The sequence below is a fragment of the Megascapheus bottae genome, chromosome 8 (assembly GCF_031878675.1).
Source record: "Megascapheus bottae isolate mThoBot1 chromosome 8, mThoBot2.hap1, whole genome shotgun sequence".
Taxonomy (NCBI): Eukaryota; Metazoa; Chordata; class Mammalia; order Rodentia; family Geomyidae; genus Megascapheus; species Megascapheus bottae.
The window spans coordinates 69,281,610-69,309,256 of record NC_143516.1 but is presented as its reverse complement, the minus strand read 5'-3'; the positions used below and the strand labels follow the sequence as shown (position 1 = coordinate 69,309,256).

The window sequence follows — 27,647 nt, the reverse complement described above, 5'->3', positions numbered from 1 at the left end:
TAAAGTGATATGTAGTACAGTAGTGCAACTGGAATTGGAGCCAGGTACTATTCCTCTAAAACACTGTTGATGTCAGTTAAGATTCAGAGATGCACGATTCCCAGGATTTCCCTGAATTAGAAAAACATCAACTTCAATAAGTATAACTGTAATACTGCTTTAGCTTGCTTATAGAATTGAACTACTATATCAAAACAGATGTCAGATGCTTGCAATCCTAGCAACTCAGGAGGCTGTGACATGAGGATCTCAGTTCAAAATCAACCCTGGCAGAATAGTCCATGAGAATCTTATCTCCAATTAACTACAATTAACTGGAATCAGAAGTAAAGCATGGCTCTAGTAATAGAGTGTCAGTCTTGAAAAGAAAAGCTAAGGAACAACAGACAGTGCACAGGCCTGCATTGAAGCTCCAGTATCAGGATACACATACACACACACACACACACACACACACACACACACACACAAACACACGCACACACACACACACAATATAGATCAGCATATATATATCAGCATATATGTGTATTTCAGCATATATATACATATTGTATTATATATTTTTAAATAGGATCATGCTGTGTGGAATGCATGTCCATGTGTTATTTCTAAATGCATATCAGATAGCTGGTATGGTAACTTACCTGCATATCAGATAGCTACTTTGGTAATTCTAGACCTGACAATAAGTCCTACATTCTGGAATATCATTCCACAAGCTCCACTGTACCCAGATCAGTAGTAAAACTCTGGAACTGATATGGCTCCAGAAGGAGTCCATTCCACTGGGGGTCAATTTGAAATTAACCCTTTTCCATGAAAATGCCATAAGGCATTCTGAAGTTCAAATCTGGTATTCCTTGGTCATACATTTAAACTATACCTTAAATTTGAAAACTAAAAGGGAGTAAAAAACATGAAATGAGTCTGGGGGCAGAAGAAGATGGGATGGGGAAACCGATGGGAAGGGTGACTCATTAGATAGTCATGTTAAGTTGTGACCCCTTTGTATAACCTTTAAAGTTCAGATAATTTAGAAGGAAAGGAAAGGAAATACCAACTAAAGCCCTAGATGAAGGACAAGAAGGGGAAGAGAAGGTGGTAAAGGAGGAAGAGGAGGAGGAAGAGGAGGAGGAGGAGGAGGAAGAGGAGGAAGAGGAGGAAGAGGAAGAGGAGGAGGAAGAGGAAGAGGAGGAGGAAGAGGAGGATGACATGGAGGAAGAGGAAGGGGAGAAAGTAGAAATTCTGTCATTCGTAGGAAGAGAGACAGAACTGAAGATCATCATGTTAAATGAAATTAGCCAGATTCTGAAAGAGTATTGCATATTTTCTCCCACCTGCGGAGTCTTTAAAAGAAGCAAGCATAAAAGACACTGACGTAGAGGAACTATTAAGAAATAACAGGAGGACGAGTGGGATAGCAAGAGAAGTGTAAATAATAGAACAAGTCATAAATAAGATCAAGAAATTATATATATGTATGAAAGTATCATAATGGCATCTACTATTTTGTATAGCTGATATATATTAGTGAAAAATAATTATATATTAAGCCAGAAATGTGAACTTGGTTATTAAAGCTGTTATTATTATTAGACAGCTAAAGTTGGTTTTTCTTCCTCTTTTGTCTCCTTTACATGGTTGTCAAATTCATATGCTGGAAATGCTTGATGAGGTTTATTTTCTTCAAATATTTCCAAATACTTGAAAATTGAAGGTTAATTTCCAGTGTCGTTTATTTAGATTACCCTATTTAGCCACAACGTATTTTCCACTTGGCTTTAGAAATGAAGAAGTGCTGAGAAATTCACTTCATTCCCTTGTCTACTTCTGTCTCCTCTGATGGGAACAGAGCAGAGTCGAAGAGAATATCTACCCATCCATGGGTAGTTTTTTAAGAAAAGAAAAACCGTTATTCCGTGCTTCTTTCTCACTGTGCACATTTCAAGAGAATCAAACACATGTAATGAAACCAGAGTTCTGATAGCGAGGATAGTGAACTCCTAAGCTAAATCAATGTCAAAGAGGTGTGTTTGGCCTTTATACTAACAGAATCTATTTGCCCAGCTGTCTCTCATCCATTAAAAACAAGCTTTACTTTTCTTTTGGAAACTATCCATGCTAGATTAGAGGAGGAATAAAATTGGTTCCCAGCCTCGTGGGTGTCTAGCAATCAGGCAGTACAGCAAAGTCCTTGGTTTCAATACTGGGAGATTTTTGTTTGTCCTTTTACATTCTCTACTCAAGCAAAATGGAGAAAGATTGTCAATTGATGTGAAACTACTGGCCAACAAGTGTTCTCTGTCCCCCAGGACCCCCCCCCAAAAAAAACAATTCACAAAGAAGATGGTTAGACAAGATTCACTCACCTTCTATGGGAAACTTATGGATGACTATAGCAATGTTTCATTTCAGATTCTAAAACCAATTACAAATTGGTTGTGTTCCAATTCCAGAAGCAATGCCAATATATTTCCGACTTCCAAGCTGAAAAGGAAGTTCTTTCTCAGATACCCCACTGCCCTTTGATACATGTTTGCAAGCTACCTATACAGGGTGACTTACTCCTTTAATCTGTCTCTTTGTGTCTCAGATCCTGTAAGATTTGTTCTAAAAATTATGTCATGCTACCTGTAATTTTATATCTCTTAATACCTATCAATAATGATCTTTCACATTTAGTCTGACATGGTTTAGGCATAAACTCAATCCCCTTTATTCTAAAAATCACCTGCCAAAAGCTACCAGGCTATCCTAGATTACTATTAAAACTACTTTTAGACCCATATAAAAATATTTGACAGGGGCGGGAGTTTTGCCTAGGGTAGAATGCTTGCCCAGCATGCATGAAGCCCTGGGTTCCATTCCTTGGTTACCACATGCACAGAAAAACCTAGAAATGGTGCTGTGGCTCAAGTGGTAGAGTGCTAGCCTTGAGAATGCCCAAGGACAGTGCTCAGGTCCTGAGTTGAAGCCCCAAGACTAGGAAAAACACTTATAGTTTGTTTGCTCGATTCAGTTTACACTGGCACAAAGAAAAAAAGCTCACTATCAAGTACTATTCAGCCACTGACCAATTACAAATGCTTAGACAAAGCTTGGAAGCAGCCCTTTCAGGTCATTTCAAAGACATGCTTTGGTATTTGACTTTTGAATTATCCAACCTTAAGCTCTGACCCTCAACTTTAAAACAAAACCAAAACCACAAGTTGTTCAAAACTTCACTAAAGAAGTCATGCAAAATCATCGTATATTTGTGTTAAGAATATATGCATGTATATATATAGTGTGTGTGTGTGTGTGTGTGCACATATGTGCATACACGTGCATTGAGTTTTCTGTGCTCAAGGCTAATGCTCTACAAATTGAGCCACAGCTCCACTTTAGGGTGTGTGTGTGTGTGTGTGTGTGTGTGTGCGCGCGTGTGTGTGTGTGTATGATTAATTGGAGGTAAGTGACTCATGAACTTTCTGCTCAGGCTGACTTTGAACTGTGATCCTCAGATCTCAGCTTCCTGAGTAACTATGGTTACAGGTGTGAGACACTAGCTGACCAACCAGAAAACAAAACTTAATAACTATAACTTAAGGGAAAAAAGGAGTCCAGATTTTTATAGATGAAGTATTTCCTTTTGTTAAAACATTGATTTTTATCTTATGAACTTCCTTTGCAAAGTGAGGAAATTGTTTCTAGACTCAAAAAATTCTTCCTTAAACTTGTGTTCAATTTATATTTCTCCTCTGAGGCTCTGTCATAAGAATTTTTCTACACCTGTGGAGATCAATACCATATTTCTGATGTGAAATCAAGTATATTCTAAGACACCTACGGAAACTCCTTGTTTTGCCTGGACTGGCCCTTCTATGGTTTTTCTACATCAAAACTACCATTTATCTAATAATATTAACACATGTGAATGTCTTCAGTGACTGATTTCACAGTCCATCTTTTGTTTCAGCCTTTTTTAATGACTAACCCGAAAATTACAAATAGTACCCAAGGCTGAAACTGAGATCACAATGATGAGCCTGAAATGTCAGGAAGCCCACCAATTACTTCTAACTGTGGCTTTCTTTTTTATTATTATTATTCCTCCGTGACTCCTTCTAAAGACAGATATAACAGGACCATCTTTTTCAATCTTGAAATGTGTCCAGTGAAACAGAAGATACCAGCTTCTTATTAATCTTGCATCTGTATCTGATACTAAATATGAATTGATTTTTTTCTTGCTTATTTTAACCACTTTCCTTCAGTGAAGTATTCACACAAGACAATGAAGGGACTCTGTGCAGCCAAGTCTTCAGCTTGAGATCATAGTCCTCAGGAAAGGCCAACAAGTGAGGATTTTATAGAACTGGAGGCATAACTCTGTGGCACCAGCCATGAGCCAAAAAGCTGATCAAAGCTAACTTGGTTGTTTATACCATTCTCTTAGCTACACAGGAGGCTGAGATTGGAGGTTCATGGTACAAAGCCATTCCATGGGAAAAGTCTAGGATAGTCTTATCTTCAATTAACAACACATGCAAGTGGAGCTTTGGCTCTAGTGATAGAGCACTAGCCCTGAGCACAAAAGCTCAGGGACAGCGACCAAGTCCTACGTTCAAACCGCAGGACATGCAAAAAGAAAGAAAGAAAGAAAGAAAGAAAGAAAGAAAGAAAGAAAGAAAGAAAGAAAGAAAGAAAGAAAGAAAGAAAGAGAAAAGAAAGGGGGAGAGAGGGGGAGGGAAAGGAAAAGGAAGGGAGGGAGGGAGGGAGGGAGGGAGGGAGGGAGGGAGGGAGGGAGGGAGGGAGGAAGGGAGAAAGGAAGGAAGGGAGGAAGGAAGGAAGGAATGATGGAGAGGAAGGAAGGAAGGGAGGGAGGGAGGAATGGAGGGAGGGAGGGAGGGAGGGAGGAAGAAAAGGAAGGGGCAAAAACTTGAGACCTGGAAGTGGCTCTGTGGCTCAAGTGGTAGAGGGCTACCCTTGAGCTGAAGAGCTACGGGACAGCACCCCAGGCCCAGAGCTCAAGCCACATGACAAATGAATAAACAAACAAAAAAAGCTTGAGAACAAGCATGGCTACTGGCACATCCACACTATACTCCAACAATATGGCCAGTGTTTTATTTGGCTAAAAGAAAATCCAAAAAGGAAACAAAGAAAAGACAGGAAAAGAAAATGTAAGGATTTGTTAGAACTAAATGAATATATGGTTTAACTATAATATATCTCTGATTTCATTTTAATAAAAAGACAAATTAAGCTACTTGTGTGATCCCAAGCTGCATCAGAGGCTTGGCTCAACTGCCAGCTCCTTATAAATGGATGATTTAAGAGATCTGTGTTGTGCTTCTCTGACTTCTATATTCTTTGTTCTAAGAAACCTGCTCTTTAACTTTAACATTTTCTACATCTCCTGAAGGTTTTTCCCCTTTATACTATAACTAGGGTAGTTTCTCACAGATAACTGTCTGTCCTAGATTCACTGTAACTTCTTCAGAATATTCTCAGGGCTCCACCTCCACTGCCATGTGAAGAAGACTGCAACCAGTGGCTCACAGCCCTAATCCTAGCTACTCATGGAGGCTGTGATCTGATGGCTGGGATTCAAAGCATTAGGCAGGAAAGTCTGTGAGATTTTTTTTTGTCTGTAGTTGGGCTTGATCTCCAGGCCTGGAAGCTGTTCCTGAGCTCTTTATCTCAAAGCTACCACTGTACCACTTGAACCACAGCACCAGTTCTGGTTTTCTGATGGTTAATTGGAGATAAAAAATCTTAGAGACTTTCCTACCCAGGCTGGCTTTGAACTGAGATCTTCAGACCTCAGTTGCCTGAGTAGCTTTGATTCCAGGCATGAGCCACCAGCATCTGGCTCAGCTCCTGAGACTCTTATGGCCAGTCAATTACTAAAAAATCCAGAATAGAGCTGTGGCTCAAGTGGTAGAACAGTAACTGTGAGCACAAAAGCTCAGGGACAGTGCCCAGTCCCTAAGTTTAAGCTCCAAGATTGGCACCAAAACAGCAGAACAAAAAAATGCATCTACCCCAGTGTATTAACCCATTATGTACATGTTATATAAATAGATATTATATGTACGTATTATATACATATCACCATCTATTACGTTTATATATTAAAAATGTGTACCATATGTGCATCTTGCTTTTAGCTAGTTTCTTTTGTGTGTGCTAATATGTAGGGCTTGAATTCTGTATGTGCTATACTTAGCTTTTTCTCTTAAGACTCCTGCACTTTCACTTGAGCCATGCCTCCACTTCTGGCATTTTGCTGGTTAATTAGACATAAGAATCTCAAGGTTTAATCATCAGATCTCAGCCTCCAGAATATCTAGGATGATATCTGGGATATCTAGGATATCTGGGTTTAACTATTCAAATTTAGATATTGTAAGCAACTTCTAAACAGAAAACATGATTCTTAGCTCAGCCCAGGTGGCTCACATCAGTAATCCTAGCTACACAGGATCTGAGGATCAAGGTTCAAAACGAGCCTGGGAAGGGAAGTTTGTGATACTCTTATCTCTAACCACCTAAAAGCTGGAAGTGAGCTGTGGCTGAAATGCTAGAGTGCTAGCCTTGAACACAAAAGCCCAGTTCAAGCCCTAGGAGCAGCATAAAATAAAAGTACCTGTTTACAATTAATTCAAAACATTAGGTGTTAAAGAATGAATGTAATAATTATAGACTTTGTATTTATAGCAACAATATTACTTTTTTTCAGGGAGGAGAGAAAGAGACTAGAATTGAACTCAGGGCCTCATCAAACCTTTTTGTTTCAGTAGTGTTTGAGTTAGGTCTTGTAATTACTCCCCTGGAACTTGCCTGGACTCAGCTCCTCTTACCTATGTCTTCACACAGCTGGAACATCAGGCATGCACTGATGTCCCTACCTTGTTAATTGAGATGAGATCTCACTAATTTTTTTGTCTGGACTTTCCTTGAATTGAGATCTCCCAATTCCTCCCCCTCATTCCACCTCCCCGCCCTCCCACGCATCATGGTCCTCTTTAGTTGGAAAGAGAAATTAGGAGGAAAACAGACCTGGTCCTCTTCCTGTATCAAACTGCAAACACTCTAGCAATGATACCATGAGATTCTCTCGCTACTACCACTTATCTTCTGGAGTCAATAATGCTGCACTCAGAATTCCTTTAGACATTTGTAATGTTCAGAAGACCCTTGGCAACTTGGGTAACCATGGACTTGATACCCAATTGAACTTAAGTGGAAAACTTGAGAAGCTGATAGGATTTGACCTATCAGAGGGTACACTTAGAGGAAAACAAATAATTGACCATTGTCACCCGCTCCTATAAACTTTAATAGAGCACTACGGTATGTTTTACTAATGCTATATCATATATATATATATATATACATATATATAATATCCATTCACCAACAGAATACTGATGTGCCAAACATAATTTTATTGCAAATAATACTAAGATGAATAAAACATAGTCCCTATCTTTAGGAGTACATTCTCCTAAAAAAATCAAAAGATGTACCATAACTACACTAACTACACTGATATAGAACTCACGTAATACTGGATGAAGTAGCCATGGTAGGAAGGCTATAGAATAGTGTGACAGTGCTTAAGACAAGAAACAAAAGATCACCATCATCATCACCAATCCAGAAGTTGATATAAAAATTCAATGCATACAAAAACTGGTAGAATCTGCAGGCCTGGATAGCTAAAATTACAGGCATGAGCTACTGAGGTCTAAGGATTGTGGGTTTGAAGCCAGCCATCAGATTCTTATCTCCAATAAACTACTCAGAAAAAAATGGCTGTGAAGCTATGGCTCAAGGAGTAAAGCACTAGCTTTGAGCAAAAAGAAGCACAAGGACAGAACACAGACCCTTAGTTCAATCCCCAGGACTCTTGCACACAGGCACACATACACACACACACACGCACACACACACACACACAGATTTGTAAGTCTGTAGTTGTGTTAAGAGTGTGTATTACAATCAGGCTTTTGTTTTTGATAACTGCAGTCTGCTTAGGTGAGATGCTATGACTGGGACCAGCTGACTATGGTTCCTTTGTAATGCAAATATAGGAAATAGACAGTAGATGGAATAGTGTGAATGAAGCTATGGTTAAGTGGTGTAAAAGTCACCAAAGGGGACAGGAGAGTGGCCTAGTGCATGCACAAAGCCCAGAGTTCAATTCCTACGTACCACATACACAGGAAAGGCTGGAAATGGTGCTGTGGCATAAATAAGAGAGCGCTAACCTTGAGAAAGCCCAAGGACATTGCCCTGGCCCTGAGCTCAACCCTCAGTACTGGAAAAAAAAAGTCACCAAAAGCAAAAGATGGAAGAAAGGCAGAATGGCATAATGATCTATCTATCTATCTATCTATCTATCTATCTATCTATCTATCTATCTATCTAGTGTGTGGTGTGTGTGTGTGTGTGTGTGTGTGTGTGTGTGTGTGTGTATACACATGTACTGGGACTTGAACTCAGGGCCTTATATTCTCCCTTAGCTATTTTCCTCTCTACTATTTGAGCCATACCTCCACTTATGCTTTTTTCTGGTTATTTGGAAATAAGAGTCTCCTAGATTTTTCTTCTTGATCTGGTATAAATATGAATTGTGACCCTCAGATTTTAGCCTCCTGATTATCTAGGATCACAGGAATGAGACTCTGGTTGCCCCACACATATTTCTGGTTTCATGAGAGGATATAAGATGAATATTTATCTTAATTTTGTTCTTTATTTTAGCCCAGGAAGGGTGTGAAGGAAAATTACTCATTTTTTTCTCCCATGATATTTCTGATTCTTAATCAGGTTTTTTTTCTTTTGTATTTACTTTTATTGTCTGGGTGTATATACAATACACTACATACCAAAAAATCAGATACAGTGACAATAGGGAATAAACAATAGAAGGGTAAATAAAAACAACATAAAAAAGAAAAAACTTTGCAAGACTTTTATCTCTTTGAAGCATTATACTCATTGTACTCATAATTTGCTATGTTGCATTGAACCTCCCTGTATGACTACTGAAATATAATAACAATAAATACAATTAATTAATGAATGGAAATATATCCTTAAAAACATGGCATAAGGCATAGATTTTATTTTCTTTAAAATTTGCTTGTGGTCTTATTGGTATTCCTTATATTATTGTTGATCTTTTTATTTTATTGTCAGGATAATGTATAGATGGGTTACAGTTACATTTGTCAGGTAATGGGTATGTTACTTCATGAATCTTGATACCCCTTCTCATTTTTTTTGTTCCCCTTCGCCCTCCCAATCATCTTATGGACCTCACACTGTCTGTTTCCTAAAACCAATATAAAGCATGGATGATAGTCCTGTAGGATATGAAGTAACAGTGGCGGGAATCCTGTCTCTTTTGAGGTGAAATTTTTTCCCTCTGCCATCAGAGATACAGTTGTTATTTGAGTGTGTATCAAGACCTCTAGCCTGAAAGGCTAAGTTCAAGGGTGGGTGCCATGTTTCATCCAAATAGTCGTTCTATGTCATTAACAAATAATTTTCTATATTCCTGGTGACTTCCATTGAACATACCTAATTCAATAAATGATTTTTGAAAGATAACTAATCTGTCAGATTTTATCAGGCAGTTTAGAAAAGCTTTGATGTTTTCTTAGATCTCCCTCCTTTTCTTTTCCTTATGGAAAATTTCTAATGAGCTTCAGTTTGTATTGTATTTGAAAGAAAACTTGGATATATATTTATGCATTTTATTATGAAGTATTGTTATTTTTTCTCTTTTTTCCCACTTATGGTTAATCTCATGTGGTTACAGTATTTGACTTTGATACCTGTTATACTGTATATACACTTATTTGCTTATTTGAAATAGGGAAGGGAAGGGGGAAAATAAGATGATTAATCAGGGGCCGGGAGTTTGGCCTAGTGGTTAAAGTGCTTGCCTAGCATGCATGAAGACCCGGGTTTGATTCCTCGGTACCACATACATAGAAAAAAGCCAGAAGTGGTGCTGAGGCTCTAGCCTTGAGAAAGTCCAAGGACAGTGCTCAGGACCTGAGCTCAAGCCCAGGACTGGGAAAAAAAAAAAGATGATTAATCAGGTTTTTATTTCCTGACAAAGAAGACAGCCCTGCACCATTTTCAAGTGGAACTTTTCCATGATGTTTCAAAGGAAAAAAAGTAAAAAGTTCATTGCCAATTCTGGCTGGAAGAATAAGGATAATCTCCTTCGTGTCACTGAACATATTCTAGAAAATAGTGAAAAGCGAGATCCCTCAAAAAAATTGCTAATCTATGTAACATAGTCTCCCACTAATCTGTTAATAAATTCATTTTCACTGAACCTTCATTATTCTTCTGCATGGAGATTAAACGGATTACACTGTAATTAAATTTGATTCTTTCAAAAGGGAGCACTGTAAAGCCAGGAACTATCAGGAGCAGACATTCAATTCCAGCTTCATTGCTGATATATAGCCAGGCACCCTTGCTGCATAGTGCTTCCATTTTTGCAGCTAAGGAACAAGCCAGCTACACAATGTCTCAGAAATCCAGGATTCTGCTTTATAAGCACTAGATTCTATTTGACCTCTTCCAGATTCCTTTATAGATGGATGCTCTTTGAAGAACCCAAGGTGGTTTTATACTGTTCTTTTGACTTAATAGAAAAGAAGCTGGAACATCTAATTCTAATTGCCTTTAAACAGTACATTAGCCCCATTCTTAAATACTGCCTTCAGTTGTGCACTGTGATATTTATTAAAAATTTAAGAACAAGCACTGCACAGATATCCTGTAGAACATTTTCAAAGCCATGTGCAGTGGTCTCACTGCAGGAATTTCATGCAAGTTAATGGGTCTCATACTGGTAAATTCTAAGCCCTACTTTGAAAATTTACCCCATAGTGGTAGTTTAATGTGTCTTACTGATCCTAAGTTCTCACATAACATCTTGAGGCAAAAGGGACAATTTCTCAGAGGAAATAAATAAGCTTTAATGAAATAAATCTGCATTGTAATCATCATGACTAATAAAAGTCTGCAACAGTCTTCTTGTCAAGAAGGCTCTAAGGAATTACTTATTTGGTGATATTACCAATGGGTGTCCTGCAGAGTTTCTAGTACATTATGATTCCAGTTGCTCATAGAAAATAACATTTCGTTTTTCCTGTCAATCTGAAATCCTGTATTTCTGAGGGTAGAAATACAGAGATGTGGATATTCAAAGGAATAATTTCCTTATAACTTATTTGTTCCTTACAATGAATAATTGTTTGGATACTGCTGACATAAAGTTCAAGCTGGATAGATTTAAAAAAAAAAAACCCAAGGACTTATCTATTTATTCCTTTTGATGCCTAATTAATATTTCCATTTTAAACTCAAATTTTCACATTAGACCTACCAGCAATTTACTTGCCTTCTTTTTTTCATATAATTTTTATTGTAATTAATAGAAGGGTTACGTTACATTCGCCAGATGGAAGGTGCATTACGTCACATACATTCATACCCTTTCTCATATCTTGGTCCCCATTTCCCTCTTTCCCCCACCCCCACCCTCATCTTGTTTTCCCCCCTTTCCTATCCAATTTCAAATAACTAAATATGCATATATCCAATATATCAGATAACAAAGTAAAATATTGTAACAATATGAGGTAACCAAGGGAGCCTTCTTTTAGTGGCTTGTCTCTAGACCCTGATTTGCATTGTGGTATGTGGCACTCTGAGAAGGAACCTCTACTGGCCACCTGTCCCACCTTCTCCAGACTCCCCAGAATTTCTTGCATTCCAGCCTCAATACTGTAAGCTCTTCAGGGCCCCAAAATTCTTGTCACTACTCTCATGTGGCCTGCAAGGATGATTGCCCAGTTTTTCATGGCTGGCTCCTTTTAAATATTCTGACCAGGCCGGGAGTTTGGCCTAGTGGTTAAAGTGCTTGGCTAGCATGCATGAAGACCCGGGTTTGATTCCTCGGTACCACATACATAGAAAAAAGCTGGAAGTGGTGCTGAGGCTCAAGTGGTAGAGCTCTAGCCTTGAGAAAGTCCAAGGACAGTGCTCAGGCCCTGAGCTCAAGCCCAGGACTGGCAAAAAATAAATAAATAAATAAATAAATAAATAAATATTCTGACCAGCTTCTAGGACTACCACTGAAGATTTTCTTGGATCGTCTAACTAAGGAAGTTCTCACTCTGGTTATTCCTATCTAACCATACTCTGATACAGCAAAAATGTTACATTTTTCTATCCAAAGTATCCATGTTTCTAGCCAGATTTAACCATAATGTGGATATTATACTGGATATCACCAATCCAAAAAATATAACTTTTTTGAAGACAGTGCTCAGGCCCTGAGTTCAAGCTCCAGGACTTGTTTAACGACCACCACAATGAAATATAGGACATTTCTCTTGGAGTGGCTTCCTTCCTGTTATCCTTTCAAAGTTACTCCCCACCCCACCCCACCACTTAACATCCGGGAACCAAGAATCTGATCTCTCTAATTCTGTTCTTTTTTTCAATGTCTTTCCTTCCCTAGGAGATTACTACCACAATCATACACTAGTAATCTTTGGAAATTGGCTTCTTTTTTAAAATACATTTTTATTGTAATTAATAGATAGAAGGTGCATTACTTCACAAACATTGCTACCCTTTCTCATGTAAACTGGCTTCTTTTACACTCAGCACCTTGTTTTTGAGACCCATCCAAATTGCAACATGCATCAACAGTCATTCCTTTTTACTGCGGAGTAATATTCTATGATGTATAAGATGACCTATTTATCCATTTGCCTGCCAGTGTTTGTCTACTTTGTTACTAGATATTATTTAGTATAAAAAGATTCCATAAACATTCATGTATAACTATTTACAAAAACATATATTTTATGTATCTAAGGTAAATACCCATGAATGATATTACAGGAACTTATACTAAGTATATCTTTAACTTTATCAAAAACTTCCCCAAATGTTTTTCTAGGATGTGGTTATTCCTTTGAAAATCTAGAAAGGTCTGTGGCCATGGCTGAACCACCCTGAGCATTCCAGATTTGGCCTATAATAGTTCATGACTAAAAATTACATCTATGCTGAATTAAAATGAAATTTTTATATTCATATAACACTATGTTTCTGCCTTTATTGTTTTTCATAAAAATTATTTTAGTAAACAAAATATGTTGAAATCCATATTTCCATCATTTAGGTGAAGGAACACCTGAAAAAAATAACCCATTAAGGAGTATTTCTTCTTGCTCTGATAGATGGCTGCAAATTTTACCTGTATATAGGTCAAATGTTAAGAGACCAATTAATGTAAAGAGCCAATACTATAGAAATTCTGGATGGACCATTCCATAAACCTATCAATTAATTCAATCAGAATAAAATTGCCAACTCAAGCAAGATCTCCTTGCATGTTACATTGACTATTTCTTTTTAAAGTATCTTCACCAAGCATGAATACCTAGAATTTGACAGCCTATATACTAAAATAAGAATATGTGTGTGTGTGTGTGTGTGTGTGTGTGTGTGTGTGTGTATTTGTGCCACTACTAGGATTTGAATGCAGGCTTTTGTGATCTCATTGGGCTCTTTCACTTTTACCTTTTCATTAGTTAACTGAAGATAAGTGTCTTTCAGACATTGTGCCTGTACTGGCTTTGAACTGAGATCTTCAGATCTCTGTCTCCTGAGTATCTAGGATTACAGGCATGAGCCACAGGTGCTTGGCCAACATTTAATTTTTAAAGGGACATGGAGATGGTAGGAGCCACGCTAGGTACCTTTTAAATCAGGAGCTCTTTAGATATAATAAACAGTTTGGGGGAAAGTGTGTGTATGGCCTGGAAGGTATTGGGTTCATCAGAGGAGCATTTCGTTTTGTTTTGTTTTTTACTGGTTATCAATTATAGTTTAACCTGTATTGCTCTTAAGAGGGTTCCAGGTTCCTTACCGGGACCATCTACCCTGCAAGTTAATCCACGTGTGTCTCCTGTCATGGCATTCATCACCCTGCTCAGAAAGGGCACCTCTCGCTGCTCATGTCACGCCCACCCCATGCATATCATTTGCTGTTGTACTACTCCAAGTCCCCACAGTTGCTAGCTACAGTACATGTGCCTAGAATGATTAAACTAGAGCAATTATCGGTCAGTGCTGGGGGCAGCAGTCCTAGTTACTCAGGAGGATCATAGTGGGAAGGCAGCCTGTCAGACTCTTATCTCCTATTAAGGGACGGAAAATCTGGAGTTGGAGCTGTGGCTCAAGTGGTAGGTAGAGTGTTAATCTTGATCAAAGATGCTCAGGAAGACCACCCAAGCCCTGAGTTCAAGCCCCAAGATTGGCACACACACACACACACACACACACACACACACACACACACACACGGGAAGGAGCAGAAATCATTCACCGAAGTACCCTTATCCCCACCAAGCATGGAAAATCCTAAGTAAACATTGTGGATGAGCAAATATGATGTTTATCTAAGCAATGTAAGGTAAAAACCAGCACCCTGACCTCAGTTTTCATGAATTATAAAGATAACTTTTAAATCAAATTGTTAGATTTCTCTAACTTGATCTTGTGCATATGATGATATATTTTTGAGTAAATCTTAATTTGAATGTTTGTAATTTTATACTTTTCTGGAAGAGACCAATTCTATACTGCCTTTTCCCTACTCTCATTTCTTTTTCATTTCTGCCTTTTGCAAAAATGTTTTAAATATTTGACTTGAGCCCCTACCACAGACTCCATATCTGTGCTTGGAATGTACAGATCAAAGCACTGTAGCTAATCCACAGGACATTTGCCATTATGTGACTTAAGAATCCCTCTCTTATCAAGTTTCTGTGGTTTTCTGGAGTATGCACTGGTCATAAAGTTAAAATGTGCACATCTGAAACTATTTTGGAATTGCTTTCTCTTGATTCTTTTCCATCTTTAGTTAATGAGAAAATAGTCACTTTGTGAGTGGTGCTGGATTTCTTTAGGCCTTCTTCAGAAAGGATTCTGAGGTACTGCCACATGTTTTCAATAAATGTTGTTTTTTTTTTTTAGTTCTCCTTGAAACAGTGTGTCTTATTGAAAAAGCTCACGATGGTGGGAAAGCAAATGGTAACAAGTAGACAATGTGTGTGTGCAAAGTCAAATGCTTTAGGACTTCTAACAAGATATTATGTTTCACAATCTCAGCTTCAGATTCAAGGAGGGCCACCCTGAACCCTCAGGCTGTCTCTAGAAGTAAAGTGGGGCAATGATCCTGTGCCAGTCGCTCTCTTTCCTTATAAGCTTATATAAGAACAGCAGTATCCTTTGTAAAGTTCATAAACAGTAGCTGATAAAAGCAAACATAAACCCAGGCTCCAGTGGCTGATGGCTGTAACCCCAGCTAGTCAAAACTGGGATTCGAGAACTCTGGGTTGGTGCCCGCCCAGGCAGAAAAGTCTGAAAGATTTTTATCATTAATCAGCAAGAATCTGGAACTAGAGGTGTGGCTCAAATAGTACACCATCAGCCTTCAGGGGAAAAAAAACCAAACGGAGAGCACTCAAGTCCTTGAGTATAAATAGCAGTACTGATGCAAATTTAAAAGAAAAACAGAAAGAAAAGCGAGAGGAAAAGAAAACAGCAAATTCTGGAAACTGGTCTTTAGATCCGAAAGGGACACATTTTTCGCAAGAATTTCATAAAGATGGGACTCAGATGCTTAATTAAACATGATCTAGCTAGTTAATATTTTATTAATAAAGATGGGATTTGATGCACAATTAAACACCATTCATTTAGTTAATATTCTCATTAAAGCTACAACTATATAGATATAACTGTACATCTCCAATGGAAACGGGCAGGATTTTCAAATGATGTATGTCAGATACTTATATCTGGCTTGTATTAATGTTTTAAACAACTGTTTTTACTCTTCACTGAAGGAAGACTCCATTTTCACACCCCAGTGTTTATCCCTATTGGATTAGCTGAGTACCTAAACAGCATCCATTTCTTATTTCTAAAAATAAGAAATTGTGCATCAAAAAGATTAAGAGAGCCAGGTGAGCCAAGTGATTTTCAATTTCCTCACATGATGCTTACACTATATGCCCTCCACAAGTGTTTCTAGCTTAGTGATATTCGAGCTCAAGCAGCATCTCCATTGCAAAACTCAAATTACACAATCTAATGGTGGAATTTCCTGAAGATATCCTTTCAGAAATGTTTTAATAGTAGATGATGATTATAACCTTCATGTCCTGAGAAGTCAGATGAAGTTTCTCAAAGAAAAATGACATTTCCCAACACTATTAAATATAACATCATGATTAAGAAGTCATGGATGACTCATGTTTTGGGACTCATGATACTTGGGAGGTTGAGATCTGAGGATCAAGGTTCAAAGCCTGCCTGGGAAGAATAGACAAGGAGACTCTTACCTCCAATTAAATAACAAAATGAAGGAGATGGAGATGTAACTCAAGTAGTAGAGCAGTAGCCTTGATTCTAAGTCCAGGTACTGTCATTTTCTGTCTCTGTCTCTCTCTTTCTCTATCTCTCTCTATTTCTGTCTCTGTCTCTCTGTCTCTCTCTCTCTGTCTCTCTGTCTCTCTCTCTCTGTCTCTCTCTGTCTTTCTCTCTGTCTCTCTCTGTCTCTCTCTGTGTGTCTCTCTCTCTGTCTTTCTCTCTCTGTCTCTCTCTCTCTCTCTCTGTCTCTCTCTCTCTCTCTCTCTCTCTCTCTCTCTCTCTCTCTCTCTCTCTCTCTCTCTCTCTCTCCCTCCCACACACACACACACTCAAGAAAGTAGAGTGTTTGTGTCTTCTATTACCTTAAACCTATGGTGGCACTATTTCTCTGTTGGTATATAAGCATTCGGGTTCTGACTTGAGGTCTTCAAGCATGTCATTACATCAAAGGGTATTAGGGGATCAAATCTTTTCTAAATCTGTCACTAAATAATAGTAGTTTGAGACTGTGTTCAAGAACTGAAACCGACTGAAGCATTGACATTTAGTCTGAATGGTAGATACTTTAAGAAAATTTTGAGCATTGTAAAAATGGCTGTTTTCAAAAGCCCAGCCTATGGAAAAATCAAATAAAAAAATCTAAAACTAAATCCAAAAATACATGTACTTCTCATCCTGTGGTTTATGGAAAACAGGTGATGTCATATCCAGGTAATTTTTCTCAAGATACTAGATACAGTAGATACTAGATACTGAAAGGTAGTCCTGTGGCAGTAAATACTACTATTTAATGCTACTACAACCAATAAGAAGACAAAGACAAAGAGGACGAAGAAGAAGAAGGAGGAAGGGGAGGAGGAGGAAGAGAAGGAGGAGGAGGAAGAGGAGGAGGAGGAGGAGGAGGAGGAGGAGGAAGAGAACAACAACAACAACAACAACAACAAAAACAGACCAAAATATCAGGCCGTATTTTCAAGCCCCAGGCCAGTACAGTAGCTCACACCTTACACCTGTAATTCTAGCTACTCAGGAGGCTGAGATCTGGGGATCGTGGTTCAAGGCCAACACGGGGAACTAAAGTCCATGAGACTCTTTATCTCCAATTAATCACTAGAAAAGGGGAAGTGGGCCTGTTGCTCAGGAGTAGGGGGGGGGGTAGCTTTGAGCTGAAGAGCTCAGGGACACTGCCTAGACCCAGAGGTAGGGCAGTAGCCTTGAGCTGAAAAGTTCAGGATCAATGCCCAGGCCCAGAGTTCAAGTCCCAAGACCCCCCACCACCCCCCAAAAAAGGAGTAGTAGTGATTGTTGGGGGATGATGATGATGATGATGATGATGATGTGCAATTTGATCTTTAAAAGTCTATCTCACTTATAGAAAATTTAAAGGTATAAACAAAACCATTATGATTTCATCAGAATGTGTCTCTCTTCTTACTCCACTGAAGCTTACTTCATCTCCTTTTCTCCCCTTAAATACTTAGACAAGGCTGCAGTCCCAAAAACTTTTCATTTTTTCTGCAACCTTTGTCCTTTAGGTATGGCCACAGACACCCTTCCCTTTCTTAGTTATCAGCTCATATGTCACCACCTCTATTTTGTCCTCCCAGGCTATCCCTCTCAAGGACCGTTTCTTACCCTAGGTTTTCATCTCCACCCTGCTTTGCTCTGTGTGGCTCTTGTTACTGACATTAGGTTCTGTGCTTACTTATAAGTCTAATAGCAGCCTAGATTTACAGAAAGTAACTCCAAGGGTGCAGAAAACATTTCTGTTTTATGTTCATTGTTCTTGAGGTTCAGTTCATGGCAAACATCCAAGGAAAGGAGAAACTTGTTGGATGAATTCATGAATGGAAGTGTTGATTCTCTTAAAATTTAAGAGGAATATTTTCAAGGTCCTCCAGCTGATGCTTTGAATGCAACCTTTACCTAAATCAAGGTTCCATTGAGAAGTCTAGAAATTTGCTATTTTCCCCTTTCATCTGCTTCATGCTCAAGCTCTGGAAGCCCATCCTGTGAAATTAATGGTAATGCAGTTGATGGCAGCATAGCAGAATGTTTTGCATGCTTGCATGCCTCATTCCTTATCTCTCCTGAAAGGATAGAATTGTGTCTATGTGAGAAAATGTAAAGGAGTCATAAAATGAACATGTCCTGATTAGAATAAGATTTTTACTGAATTTTACCTGAGATAATAATGTTTGGGAAGGGGGGGGCGCAGTTACTGTGTGCTTTATTCCTTCCTTTCTAAAGCTATTCCGGATCTGCGCTCTGTAATACCTCTGCTACATTGCCACCACACTCCAGCAATCTCACTGAAACATTCTAGTGGGACATAGGGAAATAACCATTTTTCAGCAGTCATGTATTCTCCGTGTCAGCTCTACTGAATGTCTGCCTTCCTGTATTGCTGGTCCTTCTACTAGAACAAAGAAAAATTACTGAAATAATAGTATAGAGTAAAATGCAAAAACTCTGTCAAGTATCTATCAATTTGTTTCCTGGTCCATTTACTAGTCAAATGATTTTAGGCTTCTGAAACTTCCATCAAATCAATCTGTTATCTATACAAGTTGCTGCCGGGCATGCTTAACTCAGGAGGACTATGCTTCGAAACCAGTTTGAGTAGGAAAGTCATTGAAACTCTGATTTCCAATTAGCCAGCATAGTACAGTGCCAGCCTTGGGATAGAGCCTCAACTGGCTCTGAGTTCCAGCCCCAGTACTGGTGTGTGCACATACACACACACACACACACACACACACACACACACTTTTCAGATTCAAAAGTTAATTTGGTGTCAAACATGCTAAAGCAGACTATGGGTTTAATGCATATTATTTCATTTAATCCTCACAACACTTCAGAGAGAAAAAAATGATTCCAGTATCTATTTACAGGTGAGAACTCTTAAGACTCACCAAGATTGATAGACCTGAAGTTACTCCATTAGGAAAGGACCAGAATTTGGAATCCCAGGCTGTTTTCCATGGACTCCACACTTAAAACCTCTGGGCCTTCTTGGAAGACAATTAGTATGAAATATGAAAGAGTCTGTAGTAAGCACTCTTGTGGCCTCATATATCACAGCTGCTGAATAAATGTTGCCCATTTTCCTTCCCTTTCTCCACCAGTGACTACATAAATTACTAAGGCCCATGGGCCTGCCTTCCTAGGCCAGAGCTTCATTGCAAATAAATAATACTTCTCTCTTTCTTCATTATGAAAGCATTACATGCTTGCTATCAATCATTTCGGCAGATCATTTTGTGATGAAATAGTTTTACACAATACACCATTCTGTCACTTGAGATGATCACCATTAACACGCAAGTGTATGTACTTAGAATGCATGTACATTTCAGGGACAATAAATGGAATCATCTTGGATACTCTGCTATGGAATCAATTATTTATATTGTCTCTTGAGTCTCATCAATATGCTTGCCTCATTAATATATTTTTGATGCATGATGTATTTTGACATCATGGTTTCTATGATAATGGCAATGAAAATAATAATTTTATTTTTGCTAAAAATTATTAGATTATTACTTGTTTAATTCCCATAAAAACCCTGTGGCATAGGTACTTTTTATCATCCTCAGTCTAAAAATAAGTTGAGCCACAGAGAGGTTCAATAACCTCACAAGTAAGCAGGCTAAGAGGCCAAGATCCATGCTAGACACAATGGTGCACACCAGTAATCACAGCTACTCCAGTTGAAAAGATTGTGGTTGAAGGCCAGTCCAGGAAAATGGTGACCAAGACATCATCACACACACAAAAAAAATCTGGGCATAATGGTGCATGTCTGTCATTCCAGCTAGGAAGGAGGCATAAGAAAGAGGAATGTGCCCTGGTATGGTAGCTCATGCCTGTAATCCTAGCTACTCAGAGGCTGAGATCTGAGGATCGCAGTTAAACTCAGCCTGGGCACAAAAGTCCTTGAGACACTTATCTTCAATTAACCACTAGAAAACCGGAAGTGGTGCTGTGGCTCCACGGGTAGGGCAGTAGCACTGATCTGAAGAGCTCAAGGACAGCACCCAGGCCCTGAGTTCAAACCCCACGACCAATAAAAAAAAAAAAAATAAGAAGAGGAATGTGGTCCAGTCTAGCTCCAGTAAAAAGGAAAGGAAAGGGGTTTGAGTTAGGAAGGAAGGAAGATGTTACTAAAAAACAAGTCAAAGAGAGATACAGAGAGAAAGAAAGATGCTATCTGAAAAATAGCTGATTCTGGAACTGGGAATGTAGCTTAGTGGTAGAGTGCTTGCCTAGCAAGCATGAAGCCCTTGGTTCAATTCCTCAGTATTATATACACAGAAAAAGCCAAAAATTGCAAGAAGCAGAGTGCTAGCCTTGACCAAAAGAAACACAGGAACACTGCCTCGACCTTGAATTGAAGGCCCAGGGCTGGTAAAATAAGTAAATTAATTAATTAATAATAAATCAAAAAAGGCTAGGGGCACAGCTCAAGTGGTAGAACACCTAGGAAGGGTGAAACCCTGACTTCAAAGCCCAGTTTCATTAAACATGGAGGGAGAGTCTGCACTGGTTGGAGCTTAGACATATAGGAGTTTCTGATTTTTCCATCCTTGCCCAGGAATGGAAGCACGGCTTTGCTTAGGATTTATTCATTTTTAAATAAATTTATTTGGTTTTAATTTAGATTAATAGTTATCAGTGCTTGCTTACTAATTAGTAAGCATACTAATATAAACTTATTTTTACTAATGTTCATAAGCTCAGGGAAAATTACTGAAATGTTTTTGGTAAATAAAGCCAATGCTTTCTATCCCCAACATACCATTTTAACTTTTTTTAATTTTTTAGTTAAATTAGTCCTTTATTCAACACGTAGTAAATTTATCATACAAGAACTAGATACTAAGTTAATACATCCTTCAGAAAATAACTGAAATTATGTGAAGGAAATCAGAAAACTTTGATGAAAGAACTTTCTGTATTCTTACTTTCTAATATTGATCATTATTTTATTTTATGATGACAGTACTAGAGTTGAAACCATGACCTTGTGCTAGCTAAGCCTGCTTACTAAGCTGTAAATTTACCATGTGATCCATACTGTCAGTCTGCTTTTAGATGATTGTTTGGGGGATGGAGACTTACACACTTTTACCCAGGCTGTCATCAGAGACCCCTCCAAGTCTCTGGAATATTTTGGTTGAGCTATGATTACAGGTGTGAACCACCTGTAGTGCCTAGCTTGATCACTGGTCTTTTAAAATGTTCTCAGTTTAGAAGTAAAATGGTACATGCCTTATTCTAAAGTTTGAAAACTAAAGTTGGTCAGCCGTATGACTCAAGTGGGAGAATACCTGCCAAATAATAATAAAAAAAATCTGTAACATTTTGTATGGCAGTTCCCCAAAAGACTAAACATAGAATTCCCCTATGACCCAGAAATTCCACTACTTGGTATTTACCCAATCGTCCAGAAACAAGGACAGACTAAATCCACTAGCACAATAATGTTCATTGCAGCACTATTTACCATAGCAAAGATATGGAACCAACCCAGATGCCCCTCAGTCGATGAGTGGATCAACAAGATGTGGTATTTATACACAGTGGAATTCTATGCTGCTGTCAGAAAGAACGACATCGCCCCATTTGTAAGGAAATAGAAAGACAGAAAAAATCCTATTAAGTGAAGTAAGCCAGACTCAAAGGAACATAGGCTCAATGGTTTCCCTCATTTGTCATAATCAGTAGAAACCTTGGGCTCTCCTAGCAGAGATTTACAGTAGAACAAAACCTTGATACATAAGGCCATATAGAATGATGATAAATGAAAGAACCTCCAGGATATAGAAACAAAAGCCATATAATGAGTGATTGTTGTCCTTAATTTACTTGGTTATCTCATCTCTTTTGCTGTCCCTTGGTTATCTCATATTGTTACACTATTTCACCTGGTTATCTGATACATTGGATATATGCGTATTTGGTTATTTGAAGTCAGATAGGGAAGGGAGGAAAACAAGATGAGGGGTGGGGGTTGGGGGAGGGAAATGGGGACCAAGACATGAGAAAGGGTATCAATGTATGTGAAGTAATGCACCTTCTACCTGGTGAATGTAATGTAACTCTTCTATTAATTACAATAAAAATATATGAAAAAAGGAAAAAGAAAAAAATGAGAAAAAACCTGTAACATTTCAAAACTATTTTATAGAGAATTTCTTTGCATATTCTTATTAACATTTTTATTCCTTCTTAGAATAAATTTGTACTTAGGCTTTCTGTCCAAATTTCTACTACCATATTTTGTGGGTTTTTTTGTATTTAATGATTGTTTTTCATTATCATATGTATTGCATATTTTTCCAAGTTTGTCTTTGCATCTAAATATGTATAAGACATTTTATCATATGGAATGTTTAATTTTTGCATATTTGTACCTCAGCCTCAGAACTACAAAATGAGGAAAATTCAGTTCTTTCGACAACATTGAAAATTATAAATTTACTTTTGTTCTGGCTCTAAGAAAATAACTCATCAAAGAAGTTTTTAATGTTACAGTGTGAGGTTAATGTGGTAAAGACTTGCCTATTACTTTTATGTGAAGGAACCTGAGTTCATGCCTTGGCATCTCATGAAGAAGGGAGGGATCCTGGCACTGGTGACTTATGCCTATAATCCTGGCTACTCAGAAGGCTGAGAGCTGAGGATCACAGTTCAATGCCAGCCAAAAGTTCATGAGACTCTTATCTCCAATTAACCACCAGAAAACTGGAGGTGGTGCTGTGGTTCAAGTGGTAGAGTGCTCAGGACCAGAATTCAAGCCCCAAAACAGACCAATAAAAAAGGCAGGGGAGGGAAGGTTTGGGCTATCCATATGGGTAAATGCTACACTTATAATATTATGGGAAATATGTGAAAACGCTTAGAACCATGTGTATCATATACCCAACAGTTGATTTAGTTATTACTATTGTTATTACTAGCATTATCATTCTTATTAGCAAGGGAAAAGAAATAAGTACTTTCATATGTTTATGAAAATCTGTACCAGATATAGAATATCCTAATAATCTAATTTCTAGGACTTGATCCTTAGAAAGAATACCCATAAAGTGACATGTTGAATTAAAATCTCTTTGTACTGCTACTTAATGACAGTAAAGAGGAGAGAGACAGAGAGGGAGACAGGGAGACAGAAAGGAAGAGAGAGGCTCATACCTGTAATTCTACCTATTTGGGAGACTGAGATCTGAGGACCAAGGTTCAAAGCCAGCCCATATGGGAAGTCCTTGAAACTCTTGTCTCCAAGTAATCACACAAAGCTAAAAGTGAAGCTGTAGCACAAGGGGTAGAGTCCTAACCTTGAGCATACTCAAGGACAGCGTGCAAGCCCAGAGTTCAAGCCCCAGGACCAGGAAAAAAAAGGAAAAGGAAAGAAAACAAAAGAAAAACTGGAAAGAAGAAAGGAAGATAGAATAATTTATGGTGGATGGATTGATGGAGGGAGGGAAGGAGCGAACAACCATAAAATAGACGTACAGAGAATAAGTACCATCAACTTAAGTTCTGTAAATTTACTCGTAAGAATATTTTAAAACAGATATAGAGAGCTTAGTGCAACTGTGATCCCAGCCACTCTAGAGTCAGATCAGTAACACTATAGTTTGAAACAGTCAGCTCTGGGCAAAGTTAATGACACCCCCATCTCAGCAAGTAAGTTCAGTGTGATACTTCACATCTGTAATCCCAGTTAGTAGGGATTCCTGATACGTAGTAGGACTTTAGTCCAGGATGCCCCTAACAAAACTGCAAGATCCTGCCTGAAAAAAATAACTGAAGCAAAATAAACATTAGAAGTGTGGCCCATGGGGAGAGCATTTTCCTAGAAAGTACCATTCCTTGAGTCCAAACCCCAGTACTACCAAGACAAAAATAGACAGTCCTGCTCATTCCAGCATTACTTTGGAGCATAAAGGGAGGGCTAGAAAATATACAATACTTAGGAATTTGGTATTGGTTGTCCTTCTGATTTTTCTAGAAAGAACAAGATGAAATGAATTTTCAATAGAAGGAAGAAATTTATGTTAATTATGAGGGGAAATTTTCTGAGACTGAAAAATGATGAAAAAGGCAGGGAGAAAGGGAGGAAAGAGGGGAGGGAGGGAAGGAATCTCTAGACAGTATCTTCATCTAAAAGTCAAGGATGACCCTTTTGGTGGCTGAACTCTAGAAAATGTATCAGTTCTTATAATCACTATTTTGCAAGTGTGCATCCATGGTTTTCTCCATCCCTATGCCTCATTCTTCCTTGTTGTGATTTAAACTGTGCTAAATTCCATCTTCTAATGGACACATTATGTAGTGTAATTAGGGTAACAGAGCAGCCTGTCAAGGGCAGATGTATAACTGGCTTCGTTTCAACCCAGTCCTGAGCCTCCGAAGGGGCAGCCACTTGCTAATAAGAATGCTGTGGTATTTCAGTAACCAATCTACTGTGATCGATTCATATTGATGTTGCTGATTCAATCATACCAGGTTCCAGCAGAGTCCAATAATGAGTCCCTTCGCAATCCCTGCGTGCCTTAAATGTCCTCAGCTTGTTTGCTTCACTCGAATCTTTGCCGTCTCCTCCTATGTCCCAAACTCATCAATAAATCGTTTGAAATGATTCAGTAAGTTTGTAGACCAGCTTCATAATATTGTATAAACCTATATTTCACATTTCTACTCAGCTGCTTATAATCAATAACCACCATTTCACCATTGTCCAGCTCATTTGTCTCTGTCTCTTCTGGGAGAGGTGGATTTGAGAGTCTGCATGCTTTATTTTTCCATGCAATTTAGAGTTCATCCTTATTTATTAGCTCCATTTTCTCTTGATACATCCATAAAAGTACCATATGTTTTTAGCGCCACTTTATTTCTACAGTATCCTCCCAGCCCTCTCCCCTGCTTGTTTTATGTGATAATAATTTATTCTTGATCTGTTATTCACCTGCTTCCACCACTTCATCTTCGTCCACTGCCCGGCTGCCCTGGATTTTCTTCATGTGAGCGGTGGTGTGCTCAGTTCTTCCAAGAGCAGCTTCGGTCATTTGAGCACCACAGAACTCATCTGCTTCTGTAAGATGGTTATAGTACCATTTGCTACGTAGAGTTGTTTAAAGGACTAAATATAAGAAGGTATAAATGTTTCTTAACTTCAATACTGCTGACATTTGGGACAGAGTTAATTACCAAGTCGTGTGTGTGTGTGCGCACACACACATGCACATGCAGACACATGCTCACGCAGGTACATGCATACCCATGTGCTCGTAAGTGCTAGCACTGTGGCTTGAATTCAGGGCATAGGCACTGTCTCTTAGCTTTTTTGCTCAAGGCTTAAACTCTACAACTTGAGCCACGTCTCCACACCGTTTTCACAGATTTTCCTGCCTGGGTTAACTTGAAACTGTGATCCTCCTGAGTAGCCAGGATTACAGGTGTGAGCCACCAGCTCTCAGCTTGATACTAGGTCTTTTTTCTTATTCCTGGTACCTGACGGGTATTTAGCCCCACCCTGGCTTCTCACAGTAAATACCAGCTGTAGCCCTGTTCCCACTGTGACAAGCACATACATCTCTGGACATTGCCAGATGACCCCTGGGAAGCAAAATCATCTTCCTTCAAAATAGTAAATGACCACAAAACCTGTACACAGTAGGGATTAATGGTGTCTCACGAATGTGTGAGTAGACAGTTTAAAACTAAGGCTTGATCCTCAGTTAACTACCACGGGAAAGGATAAATAAATGAACCTAAAGCCATTCAAATAAACCCGCATACCTAATATTAATTGTTAATGCAAAGATAGCCCATGAGGCCTTAAGGAAGCACAAGGCCCCCATGTTTCAATATTTTAGAGGACTACTGATACATCTTCATCCATCCTCCTGATTATTACAGTATTTTAGCTTGTTATCTGATATATTGTATACATTTGGTTATTTGAAATAGAATAGGGAAGGGGGGAAAACAAGATGAGGGTCGGGGTGGGGAGAGGGAAATGGGGACCAAGACATGAGAAAAGGTATCAATGTTTGTGAAGTAATGCACCTTCTATCTGATGAATATAATATAACCCTTCTATTAATTACAATAAAAATAAATGAAGAAAAAATTTTAAATAGATGACAGTTCGTTGCTGTAGAATTTGTGATCCTTTGCTAAACTATCATATCAAGTTTAAATTGATGTCCCAGGTATTAAACCACTGATGTGGTAAAAGAATAAAGTTCAAACTACATTTAAGTGTTTGCTAATGTAAGTTTGATCAATGGCATTCACATTTCAGGCAATCTTCTAGGTATAGAAATATATTAGTGAAAAATAATATTCATGCTTATACAGCTTCTATGTCAGAAAGCAATGGCCACAACCACAAGCACACTCAGAAATGTAAAACCAAGGAGTGCTCATAACTTGAACACTGGCCTAGAGAATTTTCTAGGTGATACTTACAGGAAAATCATTGTACTTGACAGGAACCCAACCAGGACCAGTATTGTGATACTGTTCACCATGAATCATTTGGTTGCTGATCTGTGATTTCATTATCCTAAACAATGAAGATGTTCACTCACATCTGCTTTTACCTTTGCATCATTTGTCATTTCAGACATTTAGATTATGACTCACCATGTATATAACTCTTGTAATTGTCACAAAGTAACAGTGTTCCTTTGACTTACCTCATTCCTCTTTAATGAATTAACTTTATTTACATGGTCTTGGGACTGTAATGTAGCTAGCTGATTAATGTGTACTTTGTATTCTTCACTTGTCCACCTGTAAAATGGGACCTGTAGAATAGCTAACTCATGAGATCCTGATAAAAATTAATATTTAGAACCAAAAAAATTCCAAGAGTGATAGTATTTCTTTGTGAGTTGTTTTTCTGCATCCCTACTAGCCATTTACATGAATGGACAGTTTCAAATATCAATACAATATTCTAATTGTTTATTTCCTGGGTATACCTGAGAAGAGGAAATGTTTCAACGAAATATTTCGATGAAATATAAACAAGCATAAATGTCCATCTGGGCCTTAGAAGGAAAGTTTCTTCATCTGGAAATTACTATTCTCTGAGCAAATATCTTCAAATGATAAAGACCATAATCTGTGACTGT

General features: G+C 38.4%; 1 protein-coding gene across 2 annotated transcripts in view; it reads left to right on the top strand.

Moving 5' to 3' along the window:
• The window catches only part of Kcnq5 (potassium voltage-gated channel subfamily Q member 5), a 524,085-nt gene that overhangs the window by 384,279 nt on the left and 112,159 nt on the right, over window positions 1-27,647 (top strand). The gene's annotated exons all lie outside the window — the stretch shown is intronic.